The 10,254-nt window shown below is 41.2% G+C and overlaps 1 non-coding gene across 1 annotated transcript; it reads left to right on the forward strand.

Moving 5' to 3' along the window:
• Window positions 1-710: 710 nt before the first annotated feature.
• Window positions 711-817, forward strand: LOC120259641. Its single transcript, XR_005536198.1, has one exon. It is a non-coding gene; the product is annotated as a small nucleolar RNA R71 (small nucleolar RNA).
• The last annotated feature ends 9,437 nt before the right edge of the window (window positions 818-10,254 follow it).

Raw genomic sequence — 10,254 nt, forward strand, 5'->3', positions numbered from 1 at the left:
TTCCTTGTGGTCTCTCCGATATAGACTTCACAATTTTCCCCACTTGATTCTCTAAATTGTGCAAGGAAGCGGTGTCATTGCAATGTGTAGCCTCGACTGATTGAAACCGTGTGTCCGATGATTGCACAAATCTGGTCAATGCTTTCTCTAAGTCGGGCATCCAGGTCTCCAAGCCTGAAACTCTATTCTCCATGTTCTGGGCTTGTTGTTGTTGCAAACCCGGTGGTGTCATGGCCTTTTGCTGCCCCTGGTTACTCTATGAGAAATTAGGGTGGTTTCTCCACCCTTGGTTACAGGTGTTGCTATAAGGATTGCCTTATACTCTTCTCGAATTGCCCACAAAGTCTACTTGATCAGTCGGTGCTGAGGTAGCAATTGAAATAGGACAATCAGACGGCATACGTGAACCCCCACAACCATTAAAACTCGTGAGAGTAGCCACCCTCGTTTAAGTCGAAGTATCCAATTTCTTGCTCATTACCTCTACTTGGGCTGCCAAAGATGTAACCGCATCGATCTCATGGAGTCCGGCCACTTTCTTCCTTTCTCTTGCATTCCATTGGTAGCTATTCAAGGCCATTTCTTCTACCAATTGTCGGACTTCATCAGGGGTCTAGCTCCCCATTGTATCTCCAACGGTGGCATCTTGAAATTGTCTTATACTTGGATTCAACCCGTTGTAAAAAGTTTGAATGATCATCCATTCCGGAAATCCATGTTGTGGACACTTCCGCAAGAGATCCTTGAATAGCTCCTACATCTCAAACAAGAATTCAAATTCCATCTGAACAAATGATGATATCTCATTACGAAGCTTTGCCGACTTTCCTAGAGGGAAGTACCTTGCAAGGAAAGCTGGGACCATCTCATTCCAAGTCGTGATGGATGTTTTTGGCAAGGAATGAAGCCACTACTTGGCTCTTCCTTTGAGAGAGAATGGGAAAGCCCCTAATCTAATAGCATCATCCAAAACTCCATTGATCTTTAGCATGTCACAAACTTCCAAGAAATTTTCGATGTGATTTTTTGGATGCTCATCGGCCAAACCATTGAATTGAGCTGACTACTGAACCATCTGGCTGAATACTGGCTTTAGCTCAAAAAATTGGATTTGTAATTGGGGGTCACACAATACTAGATTGTGTGCCCAAAACTGAGGGTCTGGCATAGTAAGAAAGTGTTCTCTGTTGTTTATTCTGCTCTTCCATATTGTCTGACCCTTCAATTTCTATTTCAGCTTGATTAGGCGGTTATTACATAGGTTCTTTACCCCTTCTTCTGAGTGTACATTCAAGTTCAGGATCACCGTTAATGAATTTCAAAGAGTTTCCTCGGGTCATAACCTGGAGCTGCACCAAAAGAAAGAAAATAAATCCGAATGATGATAGAATAAAGAGATGTGAAATAGAATAAATGAATGAATAACTAAGATAGCAAAGTGCAAAGTATCTCTAAATGCCTATTCCCAGCAACGGCGCCAAAAACTTAACACATCCATTGCGTGTGACCCGTAAGTGCATGGGTATGTCGAAGTAATAAATCCCAGGTGAGTGGGGTATCGTACCCACATGAAATAAGGAATATAAACACCAAGATTGCTACTTAACCAAGTGAAGATAAAACAATGATTGTTTTGATAAGATGTAACGTAGACAAAATAAAAGAAATAAGAAAGAGAGGCTCAAATAAGTGACAGGAAAGGCAATCGATAAGAAGTGGGGTACTCGGATATTGTTCCGCCTAGGATTATTGCTTCAAGTGCAAAACCATCTATTATTCTTCCTAACTAATGCTCAATGAGTCATGGACATCCTAAGATACACGATCCCAATGGAGTTCATCCTTTTAGCACTTCACTCTATTGTGACCATAAAGAACTCTAGTAAATGGAGGTAGGATAAATCACATCGGAAGGGATAGGGGGGGCTCCTCTATCTCTCGACACACCCTCTCGACCCTCTCCAATCTAGCTTTGTCTAATCCTCGTTGTGTGTCACTCACTCACAAAGATTACCAATATGAACTCTCAACCCTAGTGTCACTCTAAGGGAGAAATCATACAATAAGCATTCAAGATTGGAACTCAATTAAAACATCAATTAAGGAAAGCATAATAAAAGGTTAATGAAACAAATACATCCTAGGGTTCTCAAATCCGAGTACCCACTAAGGTTTAGCTCTCAATGGAGCAAGATACAATCAATAGTAAAATCGAAAGTAAAATAAGTAATCCATAGGAAAACCCCCTCGGTAGTCATGTCGATGGTCTTGTAGAGTAGCCTCATCCTTTCCAAAGGTCCCCTCATCAAGCCTAGGACACACCTCACCATATCGTGCCGACGAAAGCTCCCCCAATAGCTATCTTCCAAGAGAAACACGATGTCAAAGCCATAGAACCACTCCAAAAGCCTTGCCAATACATCTCTAAATCCTAGCAGCAAGCCTCTCAAGAGTTGGAGAAAAGATGGGGAAAAAGGATCCTGAAATCGGGCTGAATCACAGCTTTAAATAGGCTAGAATCAGGTATCCACATGGCCTTGTAGATGTTTCACACACCCCTGTGGAATTTCCACACGCCCCTGTGGAAATTCCACGCTGTCATGTGGATTCTTCTGGAATCCTGATTTTCCGCAAGTAGTGAATAGTAACTACTACAGTGAATTGCTACAGCATTTTTTACTACATTAACCTGCTATAGTACCCCACTTAAAACACTCCTGATTCATAGTTTTCATCGAGGAAACATAAACGAGCACACGTTTATGCCGTAGATCACGTCGCCTCTTAAATAAAAACAGTCATTAGTGAAGATCTTGATATCATTGCACAAGTCTGGATATGCAAATGTGAATACCTTCATGCCCCTCTAGCTCATTGTAATTGCTTAAATACATGGAGGTTGGCACACATTCTTGTATTTTTGAGCCCAACTTGTGTCTTCGCATTTGTTTCTTCCAAGATTTCATCAAATAGAGCATTCCCGATTTATATTTGCTTCTTTCTTATATATTTGGCTCCACAAACCTATATGTACCAAAGTAACACAAATACACATGTATTAGCGCTAAAACCTAATAAAAGTAATGCTCAGTGCAAGAAAAGAATAATTCGTATTACTAATACACTAGCACTTATCAATCTACCACATGGATGTGTGCCCGTTCATGTGGCCTTGATGAAAAGTGTGGATTCGGGAGTATTTTGGTGAAGTACCGTAGCAGTGCTGTAGCAAATCACTGTAACAAAATCAATGTAGAAGTTAATGCTCATAGATCACAGGAAAACAACTTTTGGGGATTCACACAGACATATGGAAATTCCACACGCCCGTATGGATGCCCGATTCCAACCATATAAAAACTATGATGTCAGATTCTTTTGGAAAGCATTTTCTGATTTTTTCCCCATCTTTAGAAGTGTTCACAGCTAGGGTTTAGAGAGGCTTTAGCTAGGTCTTTAGACTAGTTCTACGGCCTTTAACACCGTGTTCCTTCAGAAGATAGTTATTGAGGTAGCTTTCATCGGCCTCAATTCAGCGAGGTGTGGCCTAGGCTTGACGAGGGAATTCTTGGAGAAGACGAGGAAACTCCACAAGACCATTGATATGGACTACGAGGCAGTTTTACTTATGGATTGCATGCTTTCATATTCGATTTCATTATTGATTGTAACTTGCTCCATGGAGAGAGCTAAACCCCTAGTGGGTGCTTGGACTTGTAAACCCTATGATAATTTTGGTTCATTGATCTTTCTTTATTTTTCTTTAATTGATGTTTTTAATTGAGTTCCAACCTTGAATTCTTGTTAAATTGTTTTTCCCTTAGAGTGAAACTAGGGTTGAGAATCTATCTTTGTAATCCTTATCGATGAATGACACCATATGAGGATTAGACAAGCTAGGTTGGAGACGGTCGAGAGGGTGAGTCAAGAGGTAGCGGAACGTTCCCTTTCCCTTCCTATGTAATTTATCATACCTCCACATTCCAAGAGTTCTATGCGGTCACAATAGAGTGAAGTGCTAAGAGACAAATTCCATGGGGCTTAGTTGCGCGAGCAACAAAGTGAAGTGTTGAAGTAATCCTTTGTGCTGGGCCTTAACTGTGAATAGGGGTCTTTCGCCTAGACCAAAGGGTTAGATTTATATTAGAGAATAGGGTTTATCACTTGGAGTCCCTAAATCTTCATTTAACCCCACACAGTGTGAGGCGTTGAGAGTATCCCTTTCCGTCGAGGCATAGTGTGGGGGTTAGTCACGGCTGACCTTAGGTTTGGAACCTTGTGTTTTAGGATTTCCACGACTCATTAGACATTAGTTAGGAGGCATAATAATTTGGCTTACACTTAAAATAATAGTTCTAGTGTGAGCAATGCTCGGGTGCCCCATTTTCTATTGATTGCCTCTCCTTATATCCCTATTGCACTTTTCTTTCTTCTCTTTACTTTTATTTGCATTGATATTATTCACACTACTCTTGAATCAGCTTCACTATAGTTATATAGAAATTCTTATGTTTCTGAGCACTATTCCCTGTGGATAAGACTACCCACTCACCAGGGTACTTTATTACTTCGACAACCAATGCACTTGCAGTATGCACTCACAAGGGATGTGCCAGTGTATAAAATGATATAAAATAATTGAGCATTGTACACTCATCAAATTTTGCCACACTTAAGCTTTTACTTATCCTTACATAAAACTAAAACATTACAAACTAAGAGGGAAAGTGCAAAACCTCAGGTGCTTAAGAATTAGGGAGTTTCAAAAGTAGTCGGGCGTTCACAATACAAGAGTGATGAAAATTTCAAGTTCCAGAAATAGTTAATACTCTATTCAAGATTATTGATTGTGTGTGTGTGTTACAACTCTCTACTTCACTTCATTTGAGCTATAAGACTTCAATAGCAAAAAATTCACAAACCTTTTTCTTTGCAAGGTGGTAGCTTCACACAACTCCTAAGGTAGCCTTTTCTCACAAGGCCTCATAAAGTGGCTTTCACGCTTAAGAGAGGTAGGTCTTTTCACATTTTCTACTAGAACACAGTAGCTTTCACTCTACTAAAGAGGTAGCTCTTTCTCTCGTTAGGGCATACAAAGTATCCAACTTATCGAGAGTAGCTCTATACATCTACTAGTGTTAGCTTTTTCCATTTCCCACATTTTTTCTTTTTCAAACAAATTCTTTCAAATTTGCAAAGGGTTTCTCATTTAATTGTACTTAAAGTAAAATGAACTAAACTATATAAAGTGATACACGGTCTAAGTTGTTACAATAAAGAAGTTGTGTACTTCAATTGATTGAATAACCAAAAATAGAGTGCAAACTAAAAAATAGAACTCAAAAAGTAACAAGCTCGCATGTGTCCACTATACTATAAAACTCCGACTAAATGTCAAATGTACCGACATAAATCATAACTTGGCAAGTAAAAGAATTTAAGAAATCCTAAACCCCTCCCCCACACTTAAATCATACATTGTCGTCAATGTGTGTAAAACATGAATATGCAAGACAATACAAATAAGAATAGAAAGGGACTGGAAAATGAGTACTTCCACGGTTCACATATGAAATTTCAATGATACTTGAAACCGGTCTACTATGCACGTAGGTCTAGAAAAGACTGAGCAAGCATCCCCTTTATAATTGAGGAAGGTGGGTGTTGCAATAAACTCGTACGAGTAAAATGGGAAGAAATTCAAGGTCAACAAAAATGAAAATAACAAAAAATGAAAATAAAATCTACTAATATGTCACAAAATAAGTACAAAACTAGACAAGACCAACCCCTGCCACAAATGAGAAATACAATGACTGAAAATAAAAAGAAAAACTAAGGCTCAATGGAGTTTTTTGAAGCCGCGGAGTCTATCGATGGAGGTGTCGATACCGTTGGAGTAGGTGCTGGTGGGAGGGACCAACCTGGATAAGATATCCAAGGTAAGGCCATGATTAGCATGTAGCCATGCCTGGGTCACTATGATCACCTTATGGTCCTCCCTAATCTATCAGACCTCATCCCTGAACTACTGGATCTCAAACCTACATCTAGGAGGGGCTGTTGGGCTAAATGTGCCCGTCAGTACAATAGATGATGCTAGAGATATGATAAGTGCTTGTGCGATACGAATGCGAAGCGTTCATTCCTTATGTTGAGCATTACTTTTCTCGGGTTTTTACACTAATATGTGTGTTTTTATGTTACTTTTATGTAGGTAGGGTTGTGAGGCCGAGTATGAAGAAAATAGGGAAATGTGGATCACAATGCACCGATTTTGGAGGAAATCTTGCTAAGGTTCAAACGCGAAGACATAGGTCGATGTGAGATGGTAGAGTGTGTGCCAACCTCCTGGTATTCGAGTTGGCACATCCATTTGGAGGGGCACAAAGGCAGTCACACTCGAGCATTCCAACTTATGCACATAGAACAAGAGTTTCACCAACATGTACACCATTGAAGAAGCAAGTGATCCATGACGAGAACGTGTGCCCGTTTGCGTTACCCCGATGAAAGTATAGAATTGGGAAGCTATTCAAGTCGAATACTATAGTAGAGCAATGTAGCAACATTGTAGTATGTACTGTAGCAGAACTATTCACAGTCGGCCGAGAAACCAGAGAAACAGAGAATCCACACGAGCATGTGGAAATTATCCACGCCCGTGTGGAAATTCCGCACGGGAGCATGGAGCATCCACGCCCATGTAGTCGCCCGATTCCAGCCCTATTTAAAGCCGATTCAGCCCCGATTTTGATATTCTTTTCTCCATCTTTCCCCAACTTGCGAGAGGGCTTCGGCTAGGGTTTCGAGGGGTATTGTCTAGGTTTTTGGAGAGGTTCTACTTCTCCGACATCGCGCATCATTTGGAAGAAGGTTCTTGGGAGAGCTTTCGTCGGCATCGATCTGGCGAGGTGTATCCTAGGCCGGACAAAGGATCCCTTGCGAGGAGTAGAGGACTCTGCACAAGACCATCGACATGACCATCGAGGGGGTTTCTTTATGGATTCATTGCTTTTACATTCTATTTCTTTGATTGTACTTAGCTCCATGGAGAGCTACACCCCTAGTGGGTATTTGGGTGATTGTGAACCCTAGGATGTATTCGTTTCATTGAACTTCTTTATTATGCTTTTAATAAATTGATGTTTATTGTGAGTTCCAACCTTGAATGCTTGCTTATATGAACATTTCCCCTAAAGTGACACTAGGGTTAAAAGTTCTTGTTGGTAACCTTGTGAGTGAGTGACACACCACGAGCGTTAGACAAAGCTAGGTTGGAGAGGGTTAAGAGGGTGAGTTGAGAGGTACAAGAGCGTCCCCTTTCCCATCCGGCGTGATAGATTCTACCTCCGTTCCTTGAGTTCTTTCCGGTCATAATAGAGTGAATGGTCTAGGGGATGAACTTTCACTGGGGCTTAGTTGCGCGTGCAACGGAGTGAAGTGTTGAGGTGATCTTAGTATCTAGGGCTTAATTGTGGTTAGAGACCTTCCACCTGGACCAAAGAGTTTGGTCTATATTAAGGAAGAGATTTATCACTTGGAATCCCTAGAACTCATTGCAACTCTATGCGAGTGAGAGGTGTTGAGATTGTTCAATTTCTCCTCCGGGATATACATAGAGTTAGGCATAGTTGACCTTAGATTTGGGACTATGTAATTAAGGATTTCCATGACTCACAATTGTATTAATTCGGAAACATAATAGAAGGTTCTTACACTTGAAACAATTATCCTAGGCGGAGCATTATCCAGGTACCCCATCTATATCGATTGTCTTACCCCCCTTCTTTACTTTTGCTCTCTTTCTTATTGCTTTTATTGTTGAGAATTGAATCATTATCACACTCCTTATCATTGATATTTCACATAGCTAAGAATCAAATTAAGCATTTTTATTCCCTACTCCCTGTGGATTCGATACCCGCTCACCCGGGATTATTACTTCGACAAACCCGTGCACTTGATTGATTCCCTACTCCCTGTGTTGTTATCTTCCTGCAGTCTGAATGGAACTGATTGATTTTCTTTTTAATACATGCAAGTATGGCCACCAAATCGAAGAAAGCAGTTACCAAACGTCCTCGAAAGCTTGCCCCTGAGCCGGAAATCATGGAATTCACACTCCCTGCGCATAAAGCTCAGTTTGAGCGGTTAGAGAAGCTTAAGTTTTATCAAACGCAAATCCCGGATGTTGGGTTACTTAGAAAGGTGCAGCTAGCGGATGACATGGCTGACGAGGTCGAGAAATTATTATTGGTCGGTAATTGGCACAAGTTATTGAGTATTCATGATCCTGCTATCCGCGCACTCACTTTGGAGGTACTTGCTTCGTTTGAGTTCGACCGCTCTTATGCTCATTTTGATAGTGTCAGCATTATTCAGTTCAGAGCCCTTGGCCTTGGGCAACATCATAGTATGAGTGTCACACAGTTTTCCACTAGACTTGGTCTATATGATGAAGAGTATACTGAAACTGAGGAGTATGAGAATCTTCCAATGGACATGTCGGGTTTATCTCCCATTGAGGCGTATACATTACTATGTGGAAAGGGGCGATATGAACCAGGAGTGTCTATGGCCTCATGTTTATCTCGACCTAGTTACAGATATCTTCACGGCATCATGAGCAGGTCTGTGAATGGTCACGGTGATAGCACAGGAGTCATCAACAAGCAAGAGCTTCTGTACTTGTACCCCATGGTTCGGAACGAACCAGTCCATCTGGGGCATATTTTAGCGGAGTATCTGAAGCATCAAGGATAATATTCCAGATTGGGTGTCATCTTTTCAGGTCTATATATTACTAGACTCATTGTGGGGATGGGTCGCAGAGACAAAATCACCGGAACTGAGAAGGCGATAATACCAACACCCATTGGGTTAGAGACAATGAGGCTCATGGGGTTAGTCCATAAATATTCAAATGGTGTTTATGTGCTGAACATACCATTCGAGGATGAAGCTGGGCATCTCAGCCCGCTCGCGAGCCCCAACCAGCACCGATGGAGACCGAGACACCTCCAGTGGTAGAGGAACCACCCCCGTGCGTACGTTTCCACCATCTCGAACCCATGATCATTTTGAGAGGCTCGAGAGCGCTTTAGGAGTGATACGGGCAAAGGTGGCTGAGGCTCGAGCAGAAATTGCCGAGATTAGGGCTACGCAGGCCACTCAGTACACAGAGTTCATGGCGCGTTTCGACATGTTACAGCAGATTTTAGAGCGAGACGTCGCCTCATCATTTGTATTGCGGCCGAGGACTCCTCCGGCCCCCTCAGTTCCTCTAGCACCTCCATCCTCTACCCGGCACCGGTAGACCCACTATGTGCTTTTACCAGCAAATGCATGAAAGACCGCCACCTGAGAGCGACTAACGACACTTGATTTTTCCCTTTCTTTACTTTCTTGCATTTTATTTTTATTTTTTTCCCTGCTTTTTTTAGACTTTTTTTCACTCGTAAAGGATTCTCCTTCCGAGTTTATTTTTCATTTTGCATCATTGAGTTGTATTCATTGGTTTATCTTTTTATATACACTCGATTTATTTTATCTTTATTGAGCTTCACTGAACCCCCTCGTGTATGTGTGCAGATGGTCTTGTCTTCTTGGGAATTGAGACTTGGTCATGGGCACGGCCAAGGTACTGAGGTACTTGGCCGTGTGAGCTTCACAACCCATTGGAACCCTACTCCCAATGAACTAGCTTCATCAAACATCACACTAGGAGTCAGGGGAGTATTGTTTTGATTGCTTCTCCCACATTTGCTTTTTGAATGATTTATATTTTTGAGTGAGCTTGAATGTGTACATTGGGGACAATGTACAACTTAAGTGTGGGGGGGGGGGGAGTTTCATAGTGCACACATCTTTTCTATTGTTCTTGATTGATATATGCTCACATAGACAATGGCAGTTCACCTTAGTTGCAATGATTGTATTCTTGAGTTTAGGAGAATTTCTAACATTGAATGTTTTTCATGCTCTAGTTCTTGCTTGAATTTCTAGGAATTTTTGCCCGATTTATATTTAGTGCACTACTCACTCTTTGAACTCTATTGGAAACTCATGTTCGATGTTAAAGGGACTAGTTAGGTTTATTTTCTTGTGCTAAATTCTCAGGAAAAAATGGAAAATGAAAAGAAAGAACAAAATAGTTTTATTGTTTATTTGTGCTTGTAGGGTGGAAAGAGCTAAAACCTATGAAGTATGAAGCTACTCTCATAAGTCGGATACTAGCTATGCCCTAATGAG

This window comes from Dioscorea cayenensis, chromosome 4 (genome assembly GCF_009730915.1).
Source record: "Dioscorea cayenensis subsp. rotundata cultivar TDr96_F1 chromosome 4, TDr96_F1_v2_PseudoChromosome.rev07_lg8_w22 25.fasta, whole genome shotgun sequence".
In the NCBI taxonomy this organism is placed as follows: Eukaryota; Viridiplantae; Streptophyta; class Magnoliopsida; order Dioscoreales; family Dioscoreaceae; genus Dioscorea; species Dioscorea cayenensis.